Genomic DNA, 16,305 nt, shown 5'->3' on the forward strand with positions numbered 1-16,305 from the left:
ACTCAGGGCATTGCAGTTTTGTTTCTTAAAGAAAACCTGATCATTTTTGCACTTACTTCGCTTGTAAACCCACTCGACCCTCTGTTTGACTACCTCGTACGATAAATGCCTGTCTATTGTCACCCTTTGCACTATTATCTCTCTTCATGACACTTCATGGTCTTAGTTGACAATTGCAATCCAAATCGACCCAGTGTTGGTGAACTTCCAATCCCTGAATTTCCTTCCTATATCCTGAAATGCCCCATTTCCACTCAGCTCTGCCCACATCTCGCAAGAACTGTCACACCAAAACGGTTGAATTCAAATTCACAGAGAAGCCAACTACGGGGCACACTCCTCTCTTAATACTGTTTTTCCCTGGTGTGATGAGGTCGGGCCTGGGTGAAGATTTTCAAACCGGATTGATATTAAAAACAAACACGAGCAGACCGCAGTTAGCCCACCTTAAATGCACCTGAGCTCCAATGATTTATTCACACTTGGAAATCAACTATTGCCTTAGTCACTCAATGAAGACATTGCACACAGGCACTGGGTTGTTTATAGCAGTATTTTTGCAATACGTCACATGTTTTGGGTGTACTGTGCAGACACTGCACAATGTAAGTGTATGGATGTTCCTGCTACCTGAAAAAGGGTTTGTGCAGTGATTCATAAAGTGGGGATCTGGGATCACAAAGGGGTCTGTAAAAGATTCATTGCTTAGCTTTAAGTTGTGATTATAAAAAGGGACGGCAGCTGACAGTACAGTTTTGTTAAATTGGAATAAAACCGTTCTTTAAACTTTTACATTTAGTTATATTATACACACTTTCCACGTGGATTGTTTGTTAAGTCAATGTCAATGTATGGCGTTTATAAGTTTATCATTTATAAATAATAAAACGTTGTGTACACTGCTATGATGTAAGTATAGATTATGATGAGATATTTGTTTAGTGTAACTGCTTCATGCATTACGGGCAAAAGGCAAATCAATACTAAAGGACTATGGACGTTTTTTCCAATCGGAAATCCAATGTGCAATTTGTCATGCAACTTAAAAATACATTTATTGGCAATTTTAACCTCCACCAATTGCTTTTTTTATAATAAATAAATGCTTCAAATGTGAGAAAATGGATAATAAAGTTCAACTTTTTTCAACGTAGTAAGATAACATTAAAGCTGCATTACAGCTTTCCATTATAACCGGTTCCTTCGGCCTTCTGTTCGGCTGCCATATTACATTCATAAGAGAAAGCATAGGCCACCAGTTGGGAGGCATCGCCTACCCTGAGTGCATCTGCGAGGTGTAAACAGAGTAAAAATAGCCCGCTATCGCAGGCTTCCCTACAGTCCCGTTATATAATGGTCCAAGCCAGGATGAATGACATCACGGGCAGCCCAGCAATCACAATCCCCACGTCCTCCACAACCGGCTGCCGATGTCAAACGCTCCGTAGTAGCAACCGAGCATCTAACGAGCGCCCCGAACGTGCAAAGTATACCTACGCCACAATGTCGCAAAACTAGAGGACAAATGCGCGCTGTCCTCAGTTAGTTTTTCTTCGACTCTTTTCGCGCAGAGAAAACACTTCCGCGATGGTGAAACGGAGATTAAAAAAAAAAAAACGCAACGCTTGCCTTTGGCAGTCGGAAAAGAGTTCGAAAGAAGACATTTAGGGCTAAAAGAGACATTGTTTCGCAGGGTGTGTCAATGTTTAAAGCGCCAAGAAGCGGCGCAAACGTGTGAGCCGAGGTCGAGTGGCGCAGTTGCTGAAAGTACAGCGGCTGCCCGACACCGGCTCGCCCGGCGGACGCGCTCCTCGCTCGGGCACAATCCAGCCAGAGCGCCGCTGTCTTTCGCCCCCACTTAAACACAACTTTGCATTTGCGTTCCGAAATGACAAGTAGATACACCCGAAGCCCGCGCGACCACGTACTGTTTGGTCACTTTAAATTAGGTCACACGGCGGAGTAAACATTTTCCAAGGCTTTGGAGTAAAAAAAAAAAAAATTAAAAAACGAGCGTCAGCGCTACCCTGCCCAGTTTCTTCCAGCCATTTTTCTCTTCACAGCTCCAAAAAGAGGGGGGAAAAGTGCGTGGTGACAGGTCGCTTGAACACGAGTACTGAATGGCCAGGTTTGGCAGACTTACTGTAGGGTGAAACGGGCGGCCGACTTCGCGTCTCTCTTTGTCGCCAGGGCTCCCCTGCTCTGCTCCGGCGCTGACGGTGGGAAGCGTCTCCCTCCTGATGGTGTTTGCAGCGCACAGCCAACAGCTCTCTGCCCCCACCTTCAGAGAGGGAGAGAGGGAGAGAGGGAGAGAGAGAGAGAGAGAGAGAGAGAGAGAGAGAGAGAGAGAGAGAGAGAGTTTAAAAAAAGCGAGCAGTTTGTAACCTACTCATGCAAAAACATGACAAGGCTCGGAGCGGGGCGAACAGACAGTGAATTACAGATTTACTATCAGGGGCCGCTAGTGCGTCATATGCCGTTTTCAGTTCAAGAGTGTATGGGTATTTTTTTTGTAGCACAGGCTGCTTCGTTATGGAAAATCCACGAGGTGTGTGTGTGCTTTTTTACAATATTTTTCAAATTTCATTCTAAATGTTTCAACACCTCACCTCAAAAGTCTACATTTCTACTACTTTTTAAACAACATTTAAATGTCAATCCTTTTTTATACCTCTAAATATGGCTACTGTTATTTTTTCGTTACAGAGGAGGTACTCAAACATATCATCAGTTTTTAGAATGGGAGGCATTGTTATACATTAAAAATACCCAACAATATATTGACTATAACAATAAGCTCCACCTCTATTAGCTACAACCTGAAAATAAGGATAAGCTGATAATATGATTAATAATAATGACTACTGACAGGGTGATTCTTTTATTGATACAGCAAGTTGTAAAATGCACTAGTCATTGAGTAGTTGTTTTATTTTTATAAAGTATTATTACTTTTCATAACAAATCAATTACATTTTTCATCAAAAACAGGATCAAATTTGGTCATCCTGTGTACAGAAATGGATTGCTTGTAAAAAGATAATTAACCATTATAAAACTACAATAATATTATGAACATATAAAACTAAAATAAAAGCGCAATGCCATTTTGTTGCCCCATAAAAATAAATATATAGTGGTAGTGTCATTTGACTTGAATATGAGTATTCAAGATGCATTTGACTTTGTCCTATGTTTGATGCTGGATATGCCAAATCTTCTTTGCATTGTGATTTTCAGTGAACTGCTGTCATCAGACCAGGATGTCAAAGCATAAATCTGAGGCAGAGCGGGCTCAGCTGAGGGCAATGACTGAAAGTCAGCTGACAGTGACAAGGTGGAACTTCTGAACTGCTAATAGCACATAAACACACAACAACATGAAAACACACACACACACAGTATTGTAAGAATTGTAAGGAAGCATGTGATGAAAGATGCTTACTTATGACTGGATTAATTTCTTTTGCTAATTCACTTTAAGCTGCTAAATCAATTTGTCTCTCAATGGCACGGCCACATTTTGGACAGTTAAAAGTAACTGGGCGCTTTAACAGGCAGGAAGTGCTTTTACTCTTTGAGCCAACATCAACCACAAAATGACAATTGTACTGTGTAAAAATATTCATTTTAAAAAGATACAGCTGCTGAAAAGCATTGAAATCTTTTTGCTTTTTCAACGTGCCCTCTGCGACCTCTACCAGATTTTCCGATATGGCAACAAGCTCTTTCGCATCCTGGTCACAGGAGAGTGCAACCGGACACTGATCCGTGGCGCCGACAGAGTGACAGACGATCCGGGATGTATCCCACTCCCTGCCAGTCACTCAATAAGTGGCCTATTGTCCAGCGCTCCATTGTGCCCCTGTCACATGTGGGGCAAACAAAGAGACAGAGAGGTAGGCTGCACTGTGTGCCAGGAGGCCACCATTACATTCACGGCCTGGATGCATAGAAATGAAGAGACACGGTCCGGTTGTGAAAAGACCTTGATATTTGAATGGAGGTCGCAACAAAGAGTTTCAGTTCACAAACATTTATTATGCAGGCTGTATACATGCTGTTTGATACTCTAACTCCCCACAGTGTCTCAACTTTTTCACGTTGGGGACAGAATGAATTGCCCACACAGCAAAATATGTGTCTTTTCAGAATTCAAGAGGAAACAGTGAGCTGACAGCGTGTTTCGGAGTAAATCCCCAGGTCAACCTGATTTGTGATTTAATCATGGGGTTGCTGGGTGTTCTGCTAGCTCAGAGGAGTGCGTGCGGATCCTCAGTTGCAAGAACACAAGCATGTACTCGTTCCTGTCTTCACTCACTCTCTCACTTCTGTCTCTGCGTGTACTCACAGGAATACACCTCCTCAGTCTTACACTGGGTTGATGAAGACATGCACCGTTAAGCCAAAGACAATTGTGCAGCTTCCTCTCTGCCAAATCCAATTCAAATAACCTGCACCATTGAGACTACAATTACAATGCACAGTTTTGTGCGCATGTGTGCGTGTGTGTGTGCGTGTAGTGTAGTGTAGTGGGGTGTAGGGTGCTTGAGGAATTAAAAAGAGCTGCTCCCAAAAGGAGGAGCAGATTGTTCCAGGGTTGGGTTACTCCCTGGAGATGTTTCTGTGTTCTTTGTCTGAGGTGTGAACACACTGAGGGACGATAAAGTGAACCAGGTGTGGAACGTATGGTAAGAACCCCGCCAAAATGGAGACATGCACCCCTGCATCCCTTTTTAGTGGGATTAAGTTCGAATGCATCTTGTTTAACAGGGAGCAATTGAAAATGTCTCTTTTTAGGTAAAGGTTGGCAAATTAAATATCAGAAATATGACTTTGAAATTATGACCAGATGTCTCATCTCTGTCCACCTTATTATAAAACATGCTTCTCCCATAAAACAACTGATACGCAATGTTTCTGTCACTTCATAACTTCTGCAGACCAGAAAACCAAAACACTACTCAGATGTTCAAAAAAAAGAGTCATGTCCATTTAGGTACGTCTCTGTGTACATGCGCAAGCAAGTAATATGACACCTCACCTGGGATATGAATAAATAACTCTTAAAACACACACCGAGATACGTAAGTAATAAAAAAAAATCTCTTGAATTTGAGGCAGCTTTTAATGGATTTTCAAAGATCTGAATGGCCATGGACTGCAGAGTAAAAAAGTGGTCGCCGCTTTTCATGGTGCATTCAGCTATTGTGCACTACAGCGTTTCAGTCACTCAGGCAGCATTCTCTTCATTTGTAGGTTACCAGTTGCCTGTGTGAAAAAGCAGGAGAAAGCGGAGGCCGTTGCATCGAGCTGTCAGCTCTTTAGATTCTCTGCAAAATGTAATAATGACTGAAGAGGAACGGTCATCCCGTGTGCTTAGAAAATAGCTGTCACTTAAGATTTCAAGGCTGGATTGTCTGCTTAAGCCCTCACCCTGTGCACAGAGGATGGTGTGTTTTACAGCTGCTAACTGCTCCCCCTTTTGCTCAAACGGGGAAGTGTTTACAGCTTATATACTGTGCATGGAGAATAAACGAGTTGATTCCTACTTTTGTTTACTACTGCATAGTAATATCCCCATAGGAACAATATATTGATATCCAGAGCTCTACTTTGAATGAACAGCGACCACTTTTGAAAGAATGTCAACACATATACACATATATGTATATGACGTGTTAAAGGAAATATATAATACAAATAATGCAGAGGGAAACTGCCTGTTCCTGGTCAACAATTAGTGCAGCAAATATCTTCTCAAAAAGTTAAAATTAAGGTTAAGACTATCTCAATGTTTATCCATTAATTTGAGATATTTTAACCAATACATTTAAAAGGTTTCATAGCAAAGGTATTGCAGCAAAAGACTATTTGCTATCTAAAGTTCTATTAGATAATGTCTACCTGAGCAGAGGGAAGTTGCTGTGTGTAATTCAAGGCGTCCTGTTGACATCGCCTGGACGTTAAGAGGCATCGAGAGGCAATAGATACGCTGCCATTCTGAAACACGGCTCCTTTAGCTATTTCAACTGTTTATTCATGGATAGGATTGAATCATTTACGTTAGCATACTTAATATGAGGATATTTTAATATTAAAACTAGTTTTTAAATTTTATATTTTTACTAATTAGTTGGGGTACACAACAATACCCCCAAAAGTTCCCCCACGCAACAGCAGTTGCCCTCGGGTGTAGGCTGTAGTTGGGGATCACGTGATTGTAAAATCTTTTACCTCCCAAAGAGAGGAACATTTTTTTTATGAATAAGTCAATGCTGTGAAATCTAGAGTCCAAAGTTCTACTTACTTCTTTTTGGTTTTGGTTTTAAAGGCCTAGTACAACCACTAAACGTGACTGCCCTTCACTCCTTGCACCCATTCGCTTCCAATTCCTTCCCTCTTTAGTTTCGTGCTGTACGCTTTAGCAAAACCGGCCTCCTCAGCAATATTAGCAATATTATTAACAATCTCAAGCGCGCTAACGGGCGACTATTTTCAGTGTTTCTCCAACAACCAAATTACACCGGCTTAAAGTTGCCCTTGCGAGTGTAATTCTACAGTGAATGTCTGCTATCGTCCAACCTGTTCGCACACACCTGCCCACTGCGCGACAAAGGAGCGAGGAGGATTAGGATGCAAACAGAGGTCCCTAAGCGGTGTATTAGCAGCAGCCAATTCAATCAGGCTGCCTGTGCGAGGCAGATTCTGGTGTGTAATCTGCAGCCTCTTAATGTGATCTGTGTAAAACAGGTCAGACCTCATTGTAAACGAGGAACGTACACTTCAAACGCACACACCGGCATGCACGCCGTCAGTAAGACATCCTAATGTTGCAGCAGATCAGCTTTGTATTTAGCTTCGGATGAAGCAAACAACTGTGGAAAGAGGGGAGAGGTTTGTGTCCCCATAGTATGAAAAAGTGTGTTGTTGTGAGAACTTATCATCAGACTGCTGCGGAGGAGTATGTAATACTGCAGCCTCACAGAATGATATTCTACATATTAAATAGTAATATTATTTTACCCTTCCACTTCCTGTTTAAGCTGCAGATCATGTTGGTGGAAGAATATCGTTCTACTCTCACCCTTATTGTAATTCTCTCTGTACAAGTTGTGTGTTCAACCCTCCCTCCCGCCAAATAAAAACACCAGCCCCTTACGTCCCGGGAATGAGGACATCTCCTCAGACGTCTTTTCTGGTTTAATACGGCTAGAACAATCTCCTCCTACCCACCAGGGACTTTAATTATTGACCAGTTCACGGAGGCTCTCTGACACACCTTGTAAACACACAAACACCAAAGTGTACACTCACATCAGACACTGACATATGCAGACAAACAGTGGTGAGTGATATCCCACATGGAAAGAACCTATATGTGGATATATGCACATATATGAAACCTATATGCAGTATATATGTACATATATACTGCATATATGCGTATATATGCTACATATAGGCGACCTATATGTGGCATATATGCGCATATATATTGTCATATGTGGCATATATGCGCATATATGCAGCATATATGCGCATATGCAGCATATATGCGCATATATGCCACATATATATGTGGCATATATGCAGCATATATGCCACATAAAGGCTAAATTGTGGTGCTTATATGTGCATATACAGACCATATAGGTCTCCTGTATTTCTTATATCCACATATAAGCCCAATGTACACCCAATGTACAAACAAGATATGTCTTATATAGCTCATGGCAGGATCTGGTCATTATGTAGCTCATATCTCACTGTCATACTGTCATACATGATGCCTAGCTCATATTATTATCAAAGCATTAATTAAGAACTAACTATAATAAAAATTCTGCAAGAACTTGTATAAATGCAAACACGTGAAATTAGTATCACATGTAATGTGATGTTATGGAATTTAACTATGGCAATTAAGTGAGAGGAGATGGAAAGCTATGATGGCTATACAATTTCAAATATTTCTTGTATGAAGATAGTGGTAAAGAAGAAAATGTATAACAACATCACTCGTGTTTTTCTTTTATTTTGTCAATCAAGCCTTTTTTTTGCAATGTCAAGTCACTTCCACACATTCACATTAATGCAGTTTCTAAATGGCTGAAAGGTCATTAGTCTAAATGTAGCAAAAAAAAGTAATCATCATCCCATATCTATCTGAGAATTTCACTGTGGTTAATTAATTTTAACACAATGTCAACATTTCCGTACACGGTTTTAACGAAGACACTTGTCTTTAATTTGAGATACTTGTACAGCTCCGCTACAGCGTCGCGTGCGAATGACGTCATCAACCGCGCTGGGCCGCTTGTGGATGACGTCATTCACATGCAGCTGCGATCGTATCTTTCGCGCCGAAAGATAACGGCTAGGACTAAGTAAAAAGTAGTAAAAATGGAGACATAGCGAAACGCTGATGTCTACTACTTGAATGGACTGAGGGTGATGATAGTGGGGCGCATAGTATTTTGGCGATTGACTGTGTCCGGAACTTTTCAGTTCAAGATTTTTTTGCCTCGACTGAACAAAACGAGAAGCTGGTGGAATGGCGAAACGGCCGCCAACCCTGGCCGGTTCACCCAGCCAAAATTATTGACGTGGCAAGTAAGTTATGTTACATTCTATTATGTATATATTACATTAAATTTGGCTCGCACGTAAAGAAGTGTAAAATGGATCTTGTTACCTGACTAGCTTAGCATGCTGGCTGTTAGCTACATTAGCAAACATTAGCTATTTGCTAATGTTAATGTTAAGTCTCTTAATTCGGCAGGGGAAGACTGAGAAGGCTTAAAAAAAGGTAACTGACTGCACCAATTGGTGCTTTAGTTTAAGTTATCTCCCCTCTCTTGTTTCTTAATGTGTATGTTTGTAGGTTTGTAATTGTGTCATCTATGATGATTTAATGTGCTTTGCCAAGATATATGTGCAAGGTGGTGTAACGCAAGTTAATAAGAGTTGGGCTAAAAGTCAGTGTCTTGTGGGTTGACAGTAAAAAGGGAGGGTCTTCCAAAAACAAGCACCAGGAGGGTGAGAAGCAGGAGGAGGGTCATGACAGACTTTCAAAGAACAAGGTACACTACCAGTCTGCATCCTGTGTGTGTGCTGTTACATTACAATACATTCATGGTTCCTCTGTTTCTCCCTCTCCCTCCAAAGGTTGTCGTGAAAAAGAAAAATGTTTCTAAATACGAGACAGGAGGAGGAGGAGAAAGTGGATGATGAGGCGCGTCATGACACAAAGAACAAGGTACACTACCAGTCTGCATTCAGTGTGTGTTATTAACTAAGCTATAGAGATTTTTATGTTTGGATAGTTAGTGGTAATATGTAATTTACTTGCCCCACATGCATAAAATTGTTGAAAAGATGTTTTTCTTCTCTAACAAGACTGTGGCAACAACTAAAAACTCAGCGAAACCACAGGTGAATAACATTATGTAGTAAGGATGAGTATAAACTGTATGCTTTGTAGGATCCAATTATGGCACTTTTCCACTGCATAGTACAGCATGGTACGGCTCGCTTTAAATGGTACCTGGTCTGTTGATGTTCTAAGCGTACCGTAACGGTACTTTAAACGTGACATGAACACACTGAAGTGGTACTTCTGCAGTGGAAAAGCAACTCAGTTAAAGCGAACCGAGCTGTGCCGTACTGAGACGAGTCGTACCACGCAGTGGAAAAGCAAAGCGAGCCGAGGCGTTACATGCAGTGGAATAAATCATGTTTGTGTGCGGGCATACCATCGCTTTTTTACTTGCTATTTTTGTATTTCCTTGCACCTCAAGAAAATGTGATGTGTGTGTATATATAAAAAAAACTCTTGCTTACTCCACCTTCATTTTACCCGCCTTTCATAATAATTTTGAAATAGTACTTTAAGGTGGGAAGCCAACCAGAGGGGACGGGGAGCAGCTGGTTGCCCTGGACAAAATAAAAAAGGCAGCCATTATTGGTGAGTAAATGCATAAAGTGTTGAGAAGGGAAAACAAAACTTTTAAGACTTTATAAGTTCACCACTTTAACCATAGCCTACTTGTATCAATGTATATTAGGCATCAATGGAGACTGGATAAGGTAGGGCACCCATTATTGTTACTGTATCTGCTTAGCACCTATAATACTAATTCATTGCTTGCTCACTTTTTGATCCCACCTTTCCTTTTCTAAAGCCACATTTCTGGGGTATTGCGCTAAATGTGCTGTAAGGTGTGTAGTCCTCTATTTTGTAGAACATATATTGTTGCAAATAACCTCATGGCATATTGTTGTTGTCTGAAGTGTTCATAAATAATATTCACCCCTCCTTCACCCTTAATCCCCTCTGTCCTGCCTTATTTTGTCTATGCTGGTAATTGATTTGCTTGATTTTAATGCATACCTTCTTCGAGCATGGTGTGTGTGTGTGTGTGTGTAAAACAAAGGTCTTGTTTGCTCAAAGCCCAGCCCAGAGAACACGGAATGTGTTAAAAAGTCAGGATTTGTTAATTCAGAACAGATGGCTGAATGCCATTCGCCCATTATTGTTACAATATTATTATATTGTCTAATTATTTTTGTCTTCTCTAGATGCTACATTGAAGAAATGGCCGGCAGCCAGCCGAGGGCAGATAGGCACAGCTATAAATTCCAAGCTCGCAGAGATGCGAAGATCCATTAAATGATTTTTTTTTTTGTTGTCATTTTTGTACATTTTGATTGTCCTTAAATAAATAATGTAAATTTCCACATTTTGGGCTTTTATTTTTGTTTCCTAGTTTGGATTTTAATAATTTTACTAATGTATAGGTGGACATATGTGCATATATGTACCTATATAGGTACATTTATGCATGTATATATATGTGTACATGTATGCGTGCATATATGTGTACATGTATGCATGCATATATGTGTACATGTATGCGTGCATATATGTGGCGCATGTATGCGTGCATATATGTGGCGCATGTATGCGTGCATATATGTGGCGCATGTATGCGTGCATATATGTGGCGCATGTATGCGTGCATATATGTGGCGCATGTATGCGTGCATATATGTGGCGCATGTATGCGTGCATATATGTGGCGCATATATGCCCGCATATATGTGGCGCATATATGCCCGCATATATGTGGTGCATATATGTGCGGGCATATATGTACATATATAATAAAACATATAGGAAAACGGCCAATTTTATATATGTCACATATATCAATTACCTATATCAAAACATATATTAAAACATAAATGTTTATATAGGTTCTTTCCATCAGAACAGTCCTCTGCATTACACCAACGCTGGGGTCAGTGAAGAGTCAGCTAGATAATAGATGAGCACGAGAGACAAATCTCTGGCACTCATCTGATCACCCATTTATCGGCCTTGGTGCCTTATTTTTCTTTTTTGTGAGTGACAATGAAACAGTCTCGAGGAACAGCGAGTGAAACCGGCAGTCTGAGGAGTCACTTGAGGATGAGGGGACTGTTTAAGGATTGTCCAAGAAGCCATTCGTTAATTAAATGATTCATTATTTGTCAGAAAGGAGTGTGTAGTTATATTTGAAAATTGAGTATATGTGAAACCAGTAAATGTGAAGCTATATTAGCTTAGCATAAATACCAGAAATGGAGGCTGTGGCTAGTCTCTGTCTTACCTTGGTAAGGTAACAACATTTTCCTAACACCACCTGTAGAGCTCAGTAATGATCTCATGTGTTTAATTCTGGGATTGTTCAGGGGGGTTATCTGCTGGACTATTACTTGAATGGGAGACCAGACTTTATGGACACAGTAGTGATATCTGTCCTTTCTGCATTGTTGGTCCAATTTGTCTGTCCCACGTATGCACCACTCGCCACGACAAATTCCTCCTATGTCCAACATACTTGGCAATTAATGGTTCGGATTCAGATTTTTACATAGAAAACACAGAAAGAACCGTGCAGCAGAATTTTAGGAGCGTTAAGATAAGTTAGCACTAATGAATTAAATCCCTAAAACCAGGCAGGCAGAATAACCAAAGAACATGTCGTTCTAAGGCGGGTAAAAGCGGTCATACTGGGAAACCTAGCAGAGGACAAGTGGACCTGGCTCTGGGAGATGGGTGGGCTGAGGCAAGGGGCGAAAGATAAGAGCAGGAGTATGTGGCTCGACGTGTGACTGCAGGAGAGCGGGGAAATTCAACAGGAGGACAGCGCACTGGGGCCAATGCATTGATTACAATGCCTCATAATTCATCAATGCATCGTCAGAACTCCATCATTAAGATTCCCAGCGCCCCCCTGCCAACCTCTCTCCATCTTTCCCTTCCTTTACTCCCCCATTTCACACAAGGCACTCTGTACATTCCCCCTGTACTGCACATTAAGGTTGCGTCAGCTTTTTCCTTCTCGCCTTTTAAAGAAAATTTGTACATGGTTTGACAAGTAGGCTTTAAGTGGTTTTATGAAGAATGAGTTCAGGAGGAAAACTCATAGATTGTTGAGTTCAGGTGAAAAAACCACATGATACGAAATGATGGTCAGCAGTCATCTTCAACTGAGTCAGATGAGAAGAATGATAACACAAATGGTTGATAAAACTATATTTTGTGGTCGTTTATTGCATACAAATACATCTTTGTGTCCGGGAAAAGCTTTAATTCGAGATCTTGAGCAGCGCACTGCACCAGCTTGAAAGGTAAAAGCGGCTGACTGTAGCCGGACCTTCTCGGACTAAACAATCCGGCACATTTCATTTCACACAACTCGCTTGATTGATTGAACACATCAGTGCTTGCGGGTGTTGGCTCCATCTCAACATCACATTCCCCGTCACATTCTAATTCATTACAAATTTAGTTTGACTAGAATGGTATTCCACAGATAGTCTCCCTTCCAACCTTCTGATGTGCACCAGCTGATGCTCACCCTTGAATGTGTGTTAACATGCAGAGGATTGTGAGGATTTTAGCCCTCGGTGAAGGATTAATGAAATATAAACAATTTCCTCTGTTATTTAACAGACACTGTATGTGTTGATTAGTATTGATAAAGAATCAATGACTGTTAGCTATTTCGGCTGTGTCTTTCTGACGCTCGTCTTCTATGGAAAAAAACTGCATTCGCTATTTATAGACCCCTTCGTCTTTCATTTCTCAGGATTTTCAATTATGCAGACTCTTTTAAGTGTACTAGCGCGCTGTAGCATGGATCGTTAAGCTGCTTTCAGCAAACACTGCAGGCTTTATTTCAAATAGAGCTAAAAGTACTAAATACAGGGCATAATTTGTCCTACAATTATCCAGCAGATTGGAGCAATCTCAAACTAACTGGCTTTTCAAATAACACTCTTTTTATTCTCTTATTCAAGATGAAAAAGGAGTAGGTCTTTGTACTAATTGGGCTGAAAGGGTGAATGGGAAAGGCTGGTAGAAGCGGTCATACTGAAAGGGTTAAATGTACACAACTGGGACTATGACACATTGCACCAGCAGCACATACTCAACATCCTCCTTACACAGCTGGTTATGAAATGATGAACTAAGATAGGGATTGTGAAATGTACTGTCGTAAAAGTGTTGTAAAAGATGTCCTCCTGAAATAAAACACAAAAAGCGCAAATAGCCAAAGCGTGGATCAGTTGAGGACAGGAGGACATCGATGTTTATCAAGTCAAACTGAAGGAAATTAGTGTCACATGTAAAAGGACACACTGCAGATAAAAGGAAATTGAAAATTATAATGTCAATACTTTTTACATTTGCTCAGCACATGCAGCTTAGATTAGGGAATACACTGGATAAAAAGAACAAACCATGGTAATTTAAATGAAAATGTTCAGACACATGCTGTCTTCCAATAGCACTGAGACATCTCATCCATCAAGAGCAACCAAAAAGGTGTGCTTATTTACCAGTTTGTTGTTTTGTCCATTAAAGTATTTATATTTTCATATCAGTTTCTTCAGTTTGTCTGTATATACCTAATGTTCTGTATACCTTATGTCCTTACTTCCGTTAAAAGCCACTAGAATAATGTTTAGCAAACAAATGAATTATACAAGCATCATCCTGTGAAGGAGAATATGTGTGCAGTCATGCCTGGGTTGGGTTGCTTTTCATTCTATTAATAGCAGACCTCCAGTGGATGAGCCTTTAACACATGTTATCAGTCAGCATGCCACATTATGACCCATCAGGTTGTTGTTTTTTGCCACCTATGATCCCACCCACACGCACGCACAAGCCCGCACACACACACACACACACACACACACACACAGACATGGAAACGCCCTGTTTATGAGTATCGTACATACCGTACATTGTGCTTATAGAATACGTCAGAGAGGAAGACAAGTTGTCACAACATCATACCTATCAGCATCAGCCTCATACTTTAAATGCCAGAAAAAAAAAAGCCTGACTGTTTGAGGAACTGTAGCACTGCACGTGGCATATTTCAACATGCATATTTCCACTAGTAAAAAAAAGCACTTGTCCTTACTGTGTAATCAATTCCACTGCCTCCTAGCTCCTTTTGTATTTGTATTTTATATTGACTGTTTTAATGTCTATGCTCATTGTAAAGCACTTTGTGACCTTGTCTGTGAAAAGCACTGTACAAATAGATTTTACTTACTTACTTCTTTAACATGCCCCGAAAAATGCTTTCTGTCTGCATTCTGCATACATCTACACACATGGGCACACGGTACGCTGATGCCAGTGGCCTGTAAGCGATCATTTTAAGTCTGTGAGTCTGTGGTCCTCCTCCCATACCACACACACCTCCATCAGGGGGTCTGCTGAGGCCCCACTGAAGAGGCCTGGATTCATGGAGCCTGCTGCCATCTATCAACAACACCGCCCGAGGAGTCTGTGTGAATACAAGTTGTGCAAGAGTGTGCATGTGAGAAAATAAACTGCGTGTGAACTCACAAGGGGGAGAGGCTCTGAGGGTGGGGCACACGTGTTTGGCAATGTTGAACAGCTGACAGGCACGGCTTTGCAAACGCACACAGAGAACACGCACACACACACACACACACACACACACACACACCACAATAAGACAACCGCCCTGTCATCGAGTGCTCACCACTTCCTCCTCCTCCTCTCGACTCGCCTCCTCCCTCTATCTGCATGTATTACAGTAATACATGCTCCAGTTGACAGCTCATGCCGAGCCAGCACATTCCACATTATTACTACTTCAGATGTTTGTGGCCCAGAAGCGCGCCGATTGGCTGAGCTGCCTGGGCGAACCAATGAAGAGCCTCCTCTGGGGAGTAAAGAGACGGATAGTGAACTCAAAGGGGGCTCCCTCTGCTGGGCGATGCACAGAATGTCCAGGTTTGTCTAAACACACACACACACACACACACAGACAACTGTCTGTCAATGGATTGTAATTTAACATTCCCTTTACATGGGAGGTTTTTGTGTCTTAACATTTGCTACCAACCAGTCTTCTTAACTCACTTAAAACACAAATCTTTCTCCCATCCGTCCATTCATTCATGCATTTATTCATTCTCTGTCACTATCCAGAATGTCTCTCAATCCCAGAGTGGTGCCGCAGCTCAGCCGTCTGCTGCCATGCAGTTGTGCCTGAGCAGGCTCACGCTCAACAATTTTTTTTTGGTGTGAGCACAAAGACCGTTTAGCCCTGCGCAGCCTCGGAGAGCACCCAGAGGTCTTGAATTAATCTATTAGGGTGGAGTGTCTCCTGAGAAACATTCCTATGAAATATGTGACTACTGAGCCAGATGCAAAGTCCAGTTGTTAAGTAGAATGTATAAGTAATGTAATGTAAAAGGCAGATGTGATCAAAATCGACATGTAAAATATCACATTCCTTTTATTTTCACTTGGACTTATCATTGACTACACCTGGTTAATCTATTTAACACACAGCCAACTCATGACTCACGACAACTTGGTGCAATTAACCTTTACTCTCTCCCTGTATTGAAGACATGTCGTTCTTTACTTGTGTCATAGTGCGGAATCAACATTGTTCTGTGGACTCCTGTTTGTTTTTTTCACATTACAATATTTAATGAGATACTTCAAGAGTCGAGGAGGGTCATTTTGTTATAGACTTCTATGAAATCAGACTTCTCTTTACAACAACCCTCCTACTGGCTATTAAAAAGGATGCAAGTTTAATGTACTTTGGCATTGCCTTCACTTTTCAGACCTTGAGGTTGGTCTGCAGGTGTCTTTCACTGTCTGCTGTTGATACAGCTTTGGTTGTGTGTGTGTGTGTGTGTGTGTGTGTGTGTGTGTGTGTGTGTGTGTGTGTGTGTGTGTGTGTG

General features: G+C 41.2%; 1 protein-coding gene and 1 long non-coding RNA gene across 6 annotated transcripts in view; one reads left to right on the top strand and one right to left on the bottom strand.

Moving 5' to 3' along the window:
- Positions 1-2,290, bottom strand: part of atxn1a (ataxin 1a) — a 68,376-nt gene extending 66,086 nt beyond the window's left edge. The window contains exon 1 of the mRNA XM_037473927.2: positions 2,144-2,290. The gene's annotated coding sequence lies outside the window, so the exon portion shown is untranslated. The remainder of the gene's footprint in view (positions 1-2,143) is intronic.
- A 6,129-nt stretch (positions 2,291-8,419) lies between these two features.
- Positions 8,420-10,741, top strand: LOC134107106 (uncharacterized). 5 transcript variants are annotated; one of them, XR_009942620.1, is made up of 7 exons: positions 8,422-8,616; positions 8,786-8,812; positions 9,005-9,086; positions 9,172-9,262; positions 9,899-9,970; positions 10,071-10,092; positions 10,585-10,741. It is a non-coding gene; the product is annotated as an uncharacterized LOC134107106 (long non-coding RNA). The 5 variants fall into 5 exon arrangements; XR_009942619.1 differs by having other exon boundaries at positions 8,420-8,616; positions 8,786-9,086; XR_009942621.1 differs by lacking the exon at positions 8,786-8,812.
- The last annotated feature ends 5,564 nt before the right edge of the window (positions 10,742-16,305 follow it).

Source organism: Pungitius pungitius, chromosome 17, assembly GCF_949316345.1.
Source record: "Pungitius pungitius chromosome 17, fPunPun2.1, whole genome shotgun sequence".
NCBI classification, from domain to species: Eukaryota; Metazoa; Chordata; class Actinopteri; order Perciformes; family Gasterosteidae; genus Pungitius; species Pungitius pungitius.